At 33.9% G+C, this 12,800-nt stretch overlaps 1 protein-coding gene across 5 annotated transcripts in view; it reads left to right on the forward strand.

Moving 5' to 3' along the window:
* Positions 1 to 12,800, forward strand: part of LOC115915613 (cadherin-10) — a 93,598-nt gene that overhangs the window by 47,375 nt on the left and 33,423 nt on the right. The window lies entirely within an intron of this gene.

Here is a 12,800-nt window from a genome sequence, read left to right on the forward strand (position 1 = left end):
ACACCTATAGCTCTCTTGGGAGATTTTCATTTAGAGTTTGTGTCTGATTATGCGTTGTACTTAAAACAACATCATGCTTCAAAATAGTATAAGAAACTGGGAAATAGTTTAATCTGAACTCTCTGGTTCCTTTCAGTTCAATTTATCTTTTGGTTTTAGAATTTTATCTGCTTGTCACAAAAAAGATAGTCCCAAAGGGAAAGAACTGATAAAACTGAAATGATTTATATTCAAAGCCATAACTCAGGAAAAGTAGAGTCTGCTTCATCACAGTACATTCATTCACTCAAGGAATTAAAAAACATAACATGAAAGAGAGCATTACAAATTTTTGACCTATACCTTATTTGAAATTATAAATGTGTAAATAGCCAATAGTTACAGCAGCAATTCAAAGGCTGGTTCTCCTTGGGGGCTTTTTTTTTCCTTCTCTTGTTTTTTTTTTTTTTTTTTAAATCAGATGCAGATGACCTTTTAAATATCCTGTATACACAGATACCAAGGAAGATCTGGGAGTAATACTGTGGAAAAATTGGTGACTTGCAACAAAATACCCATGAGGGAGAGAGTTCTAAGAAGTTAAAAGTTGATGTTTACCCTTTTAAAATGTCTTCCTGCTAGAAGGTTTTCCTTATATTTATGAGTGGTTTTGTCTTTGAAGATAATTAAAATAAGCTGAAGCAAAAAGCCTGTAGTGGTAAGTTCTTCCAAAGTTTCTAACATCTTTTGTTTTAAGGCAGTAAGTATCTGAAGTCCCAGAAGACAGAGTAGGATTTGCTTGCAGGAGTAAACAAACATCATTGTCAAGTCATCAGTGTTACTTTCTCAAAGAGTTATTTCTGATTCCTGAGTTTTTTCAATAGTTATTTACTTCAGAGCATTAAAGGAGGACAGGACCACTGAGGGAAAAATTACCCTTTAATTTTACAATATTTTGGTCTGTAGTAATATTAAATATATAACCCTAGATGAGTTCCTAGTCTCTTCAAGCCTGAGAACAGAAGCTGTCTTGTTTTTGTTTCAAAGATTGAATTCACAGACCACCCAAATTCTTGACAGGCAGGTACAAAGGTACCTTACACATCTGAATACATGTCAGAGCTTAGAAAATTATTAGTGAATAGTTAGGAGGCTTGGTATCCTAAAAAGACATGCATAAACAGATTTATGCAAAGAACTAGGTGGAAAATACGCATTGAACAAAGAAAGATAATGTTCTGGGGTATTCATAGTATTGTAGTTTTTAAAACGAAGAAGTTACAAAGATTGCTGCCTGCACTGTATACTCAGATGACTGGGAATGCAAAATTTCAGTGGGAAAAGACTGCATACTTGCAAGAATATGTAACAGCTGAAGAAAACCTTGGTGCTCAACAGCACTTCTGATCATCTCTTCTGTTCCCCTTATTAAGCTTGTAGAAAAGCTTTTCTTTTTCATTTTGGCTGGGCCTTTCATCTGTTTCCTAGATCTCTGGTCTAAAGTCCAGTTATGCTACCTGGATTTAAAATTATTGTCTTACACACAATGCAAACCTATAAGAAATTAACTTTTCTGGTGATATTTTTATTTAGGCAGTAGTGTAGATGCTCTCCCTGCCTCTGAAATTGTATTCCTTCAGTCCTGCCTTTCCTTTCAACTTGTCTAAGTATGTATCTCAAAGCAGTAGGGGGGGGGAAGACATAGACATAGGCAAATTAAGCTTACTCTTGGTGTAAAGTTAAGAGTAATCATACTGTCCTTCACTGCCAGTGTTTTGGTAATCTGAGGGGTTTTTTTGAGGTTTCTGTTGGGTTGTTGTTTTGTTTTTGCCTTTTGGGTTTTTTTGTGTGTTTTTTTTTTTGAGAATGTTTTTACTCTCTTAATAATTCTCAAGCAAACAACATTTATTAACACAACAGGAAACAGAGGTTGGAAAGATGATTTGGAATATTTCTGGGTGCAACTGGTGGCGAAAAGAAGCACAAAGACAAACAAACAGAAACCCACAAAAAAACCTACTTTGTAGAAAAGTTTGGAAGACTGCATGATGCATTAGAAATGATAATATGGGATACTTTGTCTCTTCCACACTCAAGAACAGCTGAGAAAAGATGCAACTAGTCTTTCTGACCATTTGGTTTAGAAGCTGGTTTATATTACAAAAGTGTTTTTCTTGGTTTTATTCCTAAAATGTTTTAATAGTTTTCTTAGTAATTATATGTAATTTAGAAGTACATATGTTACAATATAGGAATTAATAGAATAAATTACACTTGATATGCAGAAACATGAAGCAGCAATACAGATTTCTTCTTTCTATATTAAGAACTCCATCTTCTAATGACAGCATTTGCATATCCATTTTGATGTATGACATTTGCTGTGAAGTATGCATAAATTCAAATTTCTGAATCTCCATGCTGATGATTGTAAATTCCATTAGAAATGGTATCTTTAGGAATTAGAAATATTTAAGAAATATCATCTTAGAGTGAATGTAGTAATTAACAACTATTAGTACCTAGGCAATCTTGGATAGAAATTATCTACCTTAATACCAAATTATTAAAATGACATTGATATTTTAAGTTTTGGCAGTGAGAAGATTGATTAATGCAACTCTGTGAGAGGTGAAGTAAATGGAGGGGAGAAAAAGAGGGTTCTATTTTTTAAATTTTGTTTTAATGAGTAGGAATTTAAAGAAATGTCATGAAAATCCATTTTGAGAAATGAAACTGGAAAGATAGAGTAAGGCAGTGTTCCAAGCCATGTTACTAAAATTTAAGAAAAGTTTTAATGAAGTAAAAGTACTTGTAAAAAGTAAAATTAATGAGGCAAGTAGAATATATGAGTTTCAGGAGAGGCCACTTGGGTACAGCCATACAGCAAATAAATACATCTATGAGGAGAAGGAAAAAAAACATAACTTCTGTTAATTTAGGTAATTTTTTAAAATTTAAATATTTTACAAAACACTCTTGTACTTTTAAAATACCTGTCCCTTGTGAGAGCTAGTATGCAGAAATTCAGCCACAATTTTACACATTTTTGCTACTGAAAATGCCATAGAGGAGTTAGAAATTCCTGTAGCAATCAGCAGGATGTCTTAGGTCATTCAAAAAGGATAATGAAACTGCTATATAAATAATACAGTTGGAATATAAGGAATTAATTACCTATTTAGTTGGGTCAGGTTATGTGACAGACCATTCTCTATGTGTCAGGAGTGGCATGTTGTCTATGAAAAGCCAAGTAAAAAAATGGAATAGCTAGAGGACTGCTGATGGCTGTGACACTAGAAAGAGCTGCACAGGATTAATCAAGGCTTGTCATTTAAGAATAATGGAAGAGATTTCAGTAATACTGATGTATTTCCTAGGAAAGAATAATGACATGCTATAGAAAACAAAGTCATTAAAAGAATAAGGAGTACTATTTCAAGCACCATATAAAAGTCTCTGCATCATAAAAGAGAATTAACTTTTCTAGGGATAGTTTAGAATTCTTTTTACTATCGAAAGAAGAAAGTAGGAGCAAATAATACACAAGGCAAGAGCTAAAGCTTCATGGAAATGAACTAATTCTGGGGAAAAAAAAGAGAATGTAAAGGATTTCCTTTGTTTTATAGACAAAACATAAAACCCCACACAAAGAAAATGAAACACCAGCAGCATAACTAATATGGTGTACTTTATTTGTAATTAGAAAAAGGGAGATTAAGTAAAGGGTGCTTTTGATGTCTTACAAATGTCAGCAAATGTCACAGAAGCTTTATGGAAATACTGGCTAGGCCTATCAGCTGATTACCAGTGATATGGTCCACAGAACACATTTTTTGAAACCAGCAATTAACATTGCAAGGGAGAATAATTACTATGGAATACAATTCTTAATTTGTATCACTCAAGATCACGATGGGCTTTTTGTCCCCAGTAAAAGTATTTGAGGAATAGAGTTCACTGGGGCTGATCATGCTGCCCTTTTTTATACACCATAACATGCAATTCTCTGTATGATTTGTGCCAAGATTCACACCCAAATCTGGTTATTTTTGGTACTTTGCACTCTGATAGTGGAATAAAATATGGTGCTTTGATAGAAAAATTGAAATTAATTGTAATTATAGCTACATACACAGCTAGTATAGCTAGTATTAATAGAAACGTGATTAAATTCAATTAAACTTAATTATGTGATTGTAATTCCCAACATAATTGGGGTGCCTACAACATGTCTACAAGGAACCATTGTGGATAAATCCCCAAACTGTCTCCAGGAACTTAGCATGCTAGGATTCCACTCTTAAATGCCTGTATGGTAAAGCATGAGGTGTGGGTAATAAACACAATGAGTTAAAGGCCTGCATGCAGCTGCAGTACTCTGATTTTGTTGAGAACATAGATATTTGGTGGAATGACTTGCTTGACTGAAGCATTGAAATGGAAGGGTACAGACTCTTTAGGAAGGATGGGAAGAGAAGACAAAGAGAGGGGAGTTGCCCCATATGTGACAGAGCAGCTGAAGCTCTGCTTGGGGATGAGAGAGGAGCCAATGGGGAGTTTATGGATTAGGATTAAAGGGAGGACAGGAAAAGGTGACATTATAATGGGTGCGTGCTTATAGGCCACTTGACCAAGAAGAACAAGCGGATGAGGCTCTCCAGAAACAGATAGAAGTGGCCTCACCTTCACAGCAGACCAAGAGAGGAGATCCTTCCTCTCTGCTCAACACTGGGAAGGCCATGCCAGGGGTGCCGTGTCCAGTTCTAGGCATCCCAGCAAAAGAGATGGACACACTGGAGAGAATCCAGCAAAGAATGCTTAAGGCTCTGGAGCATCTCACCTGTGAGGAAAGGCTGAGAGAGCAGCAGCTCTTTGTACCAGAGGAGAGAAGGCCTGGGGAGATCTTATCAGTGTACACAAACACCTGAGGGGAGGGGACAAAGAGAACAGAGCCAAGCTCTTTCCTGAGATGCCCAGTGGCAGGACCAGAGGCAATGGGCACAAACCAAAAAGCAAGAGGTTCGTCTGAACATCAGGAAACACTTTTGTCCTGTGAGGGTGATAGTATTGGAAAATTCATTCCGGAATGTAATTTTATGTAATTATTTTAATTACATTTCTTTATTTAGTAACTGGTATGTACATAGGATTTTTCTTGAGAATAGTGTTCCTTAGAATAACAGATTTCATAATTTACTAAAAAAAGAGACAAACTTGATGGAGAAATAAAAATATGAGTAGCATTTAAGAATTTATACATATTCCACCTCTTTTCTATCACTGATGCTCAGGTAATGCCTTACCTACCTGTCTAGGGTTATAAGATTTCTCTCCTGGATATATAGTCACACTGATTTCACTATGATATATATGAGGTCAGGATTGATACAGGACATACTCATCTTGTATTGTTTTAGTTGCTGTGATTAAAAATAGTATCAATTCAGACTCATCAGAAGTCTCCTGAAATGTATAAAAACATATGTCAGCTCTCTCCTTCTCTCTCTTCCCTTCCTTGGGATTGAATTTAACAATAATACTCAATTATTGTGGGCATCACTGTTTTGGAGATTATTAAAATAGCTTTTATTCCTTAATTTTGATACACAGTCTCCTCTTAAGTTGATATTTTCTGCTTCCTGGGTTGAGAGACATTGTTATTCATTTCTGTGTGATAAATACAGAGTATACATGAAAAGAAAAACATATATTATAATGGTAGAAAACCTTCAAAGCTCTTACCAATCGACATGTTGCAATGATTTCAGATGGAAACAAAGACAATCTTGTGTAACATGTTTTTAAATGGCCTCCAGCAGTAGGCAAAATAAACCAAGTGTCAATATTTTACATTTTATTTTATTTTTAAAAATACAATACTTTATATGTATAGTGCAAATTATACATTAGGATATAAAAAAACTAATTGTTTCTATGGTTATTTTGTTAATAATAGGCTACTTTAGGGAAACATATATGAACATATATATAATAAAATAATTCTTGTTTACAAATAACCCCAAACCTACAATTGGTTCTTACAATCACTCTTTTGTGATTAACGCTGAGGGCATAGGAATAAGTGGTGACTTTTCCTTTAAAAACCCTCAACCTAAACAGACAAACCCCTACATTTTAAAACACATGAAGCTATTGTGAATTCAGTAAAAGAAAAATATGTGCTGTTTTAGCATATTTGCCTTCCCAGGCTGTTCCTTGGTGGAATAGAGAGATTGTTCTGGAAGCTGCTTATTCCTTTATACAATATTTAGTACTGATTTTTTTTTTGTCAAAAAAACAGGCAAAAAACATATCATATAAAAACCATGGATGCTAAAAAAATCCTCCAACAAAGTCTGAGGAAAATCTTACCAGATATTTTTTATTCTGAGACCACAGGACAGTGTACAGAGACTACTTGTAGAAGTAAGAATGTGGGCTTGTGCTATATCAATTTCAGTAGGAGGAGAGCCAAACAATGTTTATTTGTTCAGTCCAGTGTTTTAATGAATGGGGACCTGAACAACTGCCATGGGTCAGGGCTTTTTTCTTCTCTTTAACACAAGAATTCCCTTCTGCTTACTCGTACTCAGACATGTATTGGAGGTGCCAGGAAATAAGGGCAGTTCAGGTCTACTGGCACTTCTTTCTGTCTTTACCTAATGTACAGATTTTACTTATTACACGAAAATTGGAAGACAATATGCATATTGGCTTATGCAAGAACTTTTTGGTGTATAAAATTCAATTAGTCTCTCGTCTTAGCTCAATGATTATGTGTCTTCTGGAGTGGAAGCTACAACAACCTGATGAAGCTGAAACTTTCTTGTTCTAACTCTCTGAACATCAGCTAGACCTTGGCTTAAGGAGGGAGATTGGGTATTGGCATATTGACTTAGTGCCTCTATGAAAGACCTTTTGCTGCTGCTCATATGATGTGTCTTAAAAAAAAATCCAACCTTTCTCACCTGAAATCCTTTAATATTTATCAGTGACAAGACTATTTACCTTCTCCGGACTTGACTCTTCCCTTTGAAATAATCTACAGTAAGAGGAAAAGATACAAATCTAGTGATGAAAAAATACAATTGTAGTATGGTTATTTTCTGGAAACTGAGAATCTTCAAGATTCTATGTGTAATGAAAATTGTAGGGAGTTGTGAAAATTATAATTCTATCTGTGTGATAGTATTTCAGTCAGGGATGTGGAAAGAATTGCTAAAAAAGTATATTAATTTTAATTTATGTCTTACTGTTCCAAAACATTGTGTAAGAACAAACAAATATTTTGGACATCAAGGAACTACTGTGAAATTTATCACTAAAAATGGTGGAAAATATTTTTATCTTTCCTTTTGATAATGAATCAAATAGAGCAAACACAGTCTGAAAATAGTCTGCACTGCAGACTGGAGTTTTTCATTTTCATTTCTTGCAAAAGAATTTCAGAGTACTCTTCATCTGACATTACTTGTTGCACTTCCAGTTTAGTTTGCTCATCCCTTATCTTTCCCAGTCTCACAAAGCATTATTTTTGAAATCTTTTTCCTTTCTGCCTGTCTCCTCTTAAGTAATACACAATAGCACAGTCCGGCAAACTGACAATATAACTGAGTGAGAAAATTTAATGTGTGACATGTCTGAATAAAGCTTAGTGCAAATTACAGAATCACTGAAAAGAGTTGCTTAAAATGTTACCTTTTGGATACATTTAAATAAGTGAACTTCTTTGGCGAGTAAAATGTGGATTAAAGCCGTGACTGTTAAAACAGTCAGCCGTGAGAATACCGCACGGGATATGAGCTGGTCTGAAAATCTTTAACAGTAAATGCAGCTACTGTTAAACTACTGCATCATTTAGTAGTTCAGTTCATGATACTTAAAATAAATATCTCCATTGTGGGAATTCTGTATCAATTATTTTCTGCTGACTTCATGTCAAATCTTCCCACTGTTGTGATTATGTTTAGAGACACAGTCATTCTTATTCAACTAAGTATCCAGTCAAGTTGCTAATATTAAGTGTGCACTAGAACAATTAATGAAATGGAAATGCTTCTATGGCGTATTTTGGCTTCTCATTACTAATTTAATTATTTAGAAAAAAGCAAATATGTTACAATTTGCCCTGAAATTTATCCTCAGAATTAGGGGACACTCTGGACTTATTTGTATAAAATCTAAAAGATAGAGTCATTCAAGAATGTACTTAGGTCTCATTGTTCCTGTGATACTAGAATTAAATTGAAATATTGACACATTGCCGAAGAAAGTAGAAAAACATATTGCTGCATTATATAATTAAAAATGACTGCTATGAAGTAAGAGATTAAGAGTCCATTTAGTAAGTTAATAATAAAATAGTCTGTCAGTTTGCAAAGACTACAAAACTTTAAACTGTTTTGGAAAGTGTCCTATACATTACAGTATATTAAATTAAGATTAAAAATAACTTGAACTGCATTTATGCTTACAGTAAGTTTTCTGACTAGAGGGAGGTTTCTTAATGCACTCATATCTGGAGTGTAGTTATTTGAATACCAATCACTGAAAAATCGTAGAGAGACTTCTGAATCAGAAATTCAAATAGAAATATGTGTGACAAATCTTAAAGTCTTTATATCTCATTGTCATAAATAATTTTGAATTCCAGAAGTAGCTTGTATGATAAAATAGATCTGACTAGCCCAGTCTTCTCTCTGGTTTTCACAGTAGCATCCTGTCACTTCTTGGTGAAAATAGGATTAACACTTTGTATGCTATTAGAAAAAAAAGTCCACCTACTTTATACTCATTTGGGGAGATTTCAGAATTGCGTGGATTTCATGGGGGAAGATGGGGAGAAATCCCAAAATCCTGAGTGGACAGGTTTGATTTGAATCACTGGATGTCAATTAACATGGATTTCCTGTGTTGTAATTTTTGAAGCAAATTTATTATGTTGTTCAACTAAAGTATTCTGAAAGTATTTTTACAAAGATCTTTTACAGATCTAAAAAGTTATTGAGCTGAATTTGATTGGGGCATCTTTTCATGAGCTCATTTTATTTATGGTTGCATTTACCCTAAAGAAGGATGTAATATGTTCATTAACCCTGTGTTTTTCCCACAAATGAATAAAAAGTAAACCTCTCTTAAAACCTGTTTTTGTATCTGTCTTAGATAGCTAATTCAGTTTCATTTTTAAGTATTCACATAACAATCCATTTTGTGGCCCTCTGTAAATATTATCTTCCATTTAACAAGATCTTCTTTTTTTATTTATATTAAATCCTTCTGGATTAAAAAGGTTGTTCAATCAATTTAGATAGAAGAGGTGCAAAAATGTCATAATAATTGCAATTACTGTATAATGAAACAGAGCTAAACAGATAAAATAATACCAACTGACATTCTGATTTCCTATAAAGTGAGAAAAATATGCATAAAATACATATACCAGTGCAGCTGAAAAGGGAAGTATTTCTGTGGAAGAACAGCAAGAAATTCAGGAGTTTGCAAACTATCAGTGACAGATATGAAAACAAAACCACATCTTCACAGCTGATCATTTTGTGCCATGAAATTGCTAAATGAAACAGATGTCTTTCCATTTCTCAGCTTGGCTGACATGAATAACAGATGCCCATTAGCTAAAATAACTATAGGAAACACTTTATGCTAAAAGTAGCAGAGAAATATTTCGCAGAACATTTTTTTAGTATTTGAGTAAAATGAAAAAAACTCTGCAGCACTGATTGACAAAGTGTTCATGCATTTCAGTGTTGGGTAATGATACACCACACAGGGCTGTGAAGCACCTTGGGCAGACTTTATTCACCTTGATTCCTTTAGTAACATCTGGATTGAATTAAGAACTGAAAAAAACAAAACCGGAGGTATTCTCTTTTGTTGTTTAACTATACTACACATTTTCACCCCTCGAATTATGTCTGGAAGACTTGCTCATTTTATCTATAGCTTTGTGTTTCCTGATCACTCAAAAAGACCTGAAAGGTTATTTGTGAATTTGAAGTTTTTCTACCATAACTCTGGACTCTTATGTATATACATATAATTTAATTGGATTACCAAACCAAAGGCAATATTAATATTTTTTTAGTGAACATAGTGTTATAGCTTAAAGTGTTCTTCTAACTGTGTAGGTTTGTATTCTTTCTTTGTTACTGTGAAGTGCAGCTCTTGGCTTCCTGAAAGTCTTTATGTGGAAGTCTCAAAGTCCTATATTCAGCTTCCTTTCCAGACTTTTGGCTAATACCTGTGTGGGGAAAAACAAACAAAAAAAAGTCCCCAAACCACATAAACAAAAAACCCACACAAGTAGGAAGTTTGAATTTGGCAGAGGTAATAGGTTAATGATTTTGTGGACATAAAAATAATTTTTAAAGCACCTGACTAAAACTTACACATAGCTACAGGAGAGGCAATGGTAAATCAACAACAATGATAGTATCTTACATATTAGACAAATAATTGTGCTAAAAGATCTTTGCATACTAAATTGGATTTAAATATAGTTATTCAAAAGCTTCATATTTTGTAGTGCAGGGATTTTCTTAGTTCTCTGATTTAGTTTTCTTCACCATACTGTTCAGGCTTCAAGTGCCAGGCAATATTTTAAGGCACCAGAATATGATTATTGGGATTGCTAAATTATTTTACAAGTTCCTGGCATAGTTTTGCTAAATATCACTCTCCAAAACAATTTTCATGCATCATCTGTATGTTAAATTTGGCCAGACACTCTTGCTGGGAACTGTTTGCATGGAGTTATCCTATTCTGGAGATAATTAGAATGGATGGTATTAGAATGGATTTTGCCAGGCTGCTTAATGGTTTCTGAGTGAAAGGACAGGCACTGCAGCACCAATACACTATTGCAAACTTTTGCAAGAGTTAACAACACCAGACCTGGGATTGGAAAGCGTCTGGGAAAAATGCAATGTGCCCATTTAAAGATCCCACTCAATCAGGACCTTATTTTATATTTCTGTCACAGGTCTAGGGAAGAGCAGGCTATTTTCATGCTCTTCATCATTCTGCTGTGAAAATATTTCATGGAGTGGTCATGGACAAGCAATGAGTTCCTAGGACCAAAATGTTTTTGAAGTGAAATTATATTCTAGGAAGACATGGAGAAGAAAACGCTCAAGGACTACTTACACTAGATGACATTTTAAAATGGAACACAGCTTGGAAGATACTGTCAAGTCCCTTAAAAAGAGGGTGAAGGAGTTAATTGGAGGCATGAAAGGTCACAATTTTTGTGAGCCATCAGGGGAGAGATTAAAGTTCGCTTTAGAAATTCATTCCTAAAAAGAGGTGTGAGATTGGCTTGCAACCTTCACTTTGAAGTCATTAAGAAAAACAGAAGGAAAAGAAAGAAAAATATTTATTTGCAAAGGATTTTTCTTAACATCTACCTTCTTACTCTTTGTGTTTGGTAGAGTTTCATATTTTTTTATTTGTTGTAGAATGAAAAGAAACAGTAAGAAAATACTTTGTAAAGTAAACATGCACGTGTGTAGTGTAAGCAAAGTTTAATGGGTCTAAATACTTTCATGTAGAAAATCAAAGTTCAGAACATGATAGTATTCAAATTTCTACCATGAAGGCTTTGATCCAAGATGCCTGGCGAGTTCTGTCTGTTCCACATACATCAAGTCTGTGGAAAATATTCAGTGTTTGAAAATTTTTCACAACATCAAGTCTGTGGGAAATATTCAGTGTTTGAAAATTTTTCACAGCATAAAAGTCTACTGTTTGGCTTTGGCTTATCCCACCAGTCCACTCTGTATGTTTGGTTTCAGCACAAAAGACAAGGAAAGACAAATTCAAAACCAGAATAATTAAATATTTTTACTTCTAATACTTGAAACAGATGCTATGGAAGACAACAGGAGGGCATCACAGATGAAAAAGAGAAATATTTTCATGGTTGCAAAGCAAGGGGGGTATTTAAACTATGCTACATGTATGACATTTTTCATTATCTGAAATGGAGGCTTAAATTAACAAAAACTCTTCACATGACTAAATATAATCTTCCTGTGGATTTAATCAATGCTGTAATTATGTGTGCAAATAACTGTTTTTAGATGGGAAAAAATGCACCAGTTCTTAAACTGGAATATTCTGATATTTTTTGAGTGTGATCTAAAAAAAAAGTATTTGCACTTCAGTTTTGTAATAAGAGCTTCTACTTGATTTGATCCTTCTGTTGAACTCAAAACTAAGTTTACTAAAAAGAATATATTTCATGGTGAAAATAAATCTGAGTGCCAAGTTCTTTCAGTTAATTATGGAATCAATGAGATTGGAAGGACCTTTCCAACAAGATGTTTAGAGAAATTATGCTAAATGTATCCAAAAGATCAAATGAGCCATCATCCACGCGGGTGTGCTGAACAACAAAGCATAATTGAATAATTTTCCATATAAAGGCAGTCAGGACTGCAAGTTATATATGCGAAGTTAAGCTTTATACAACTTAAATAATGGGTGTTAAATCAATACTGAATGCTTTGGGTATTTTACCTTTAGTCTAATTACATTAGTTGTTAAAATGCAAGTGAAAATTACTTAAAATTAAATGTTCCCCAATTTGGGAAGAGTATAAATAATATGAAATGAGATTTTAAAAAATATATTATTTCATTAAACCAGTGGTTCTGTTTTCCTTAATTGTCTTGTATTTAGCCATGTTCTTTATCTGCTTAGTGAATTTACAGCTAGCACAGCTGTTGTGCATTTTTAATAGGATCTCTTCAAGGGAAGAAAAGGTCAGTATTAACATAAAAATCTTCTTTAAGATGTGG

This window comes from Camarhynchus parvulus, chromosome 2 (assembly GCF_901933205.1).
Source record: "Camarhynchus parvulus chromosome 2, STF_HiC, whole genome shotgun sequence".
Lineage (NCBI taxonomy): Eukaryota > Metazoa > Chordata > Aves > Passeriformes > Thraupidae > Camarhynchus > Camarhynchus parvulus.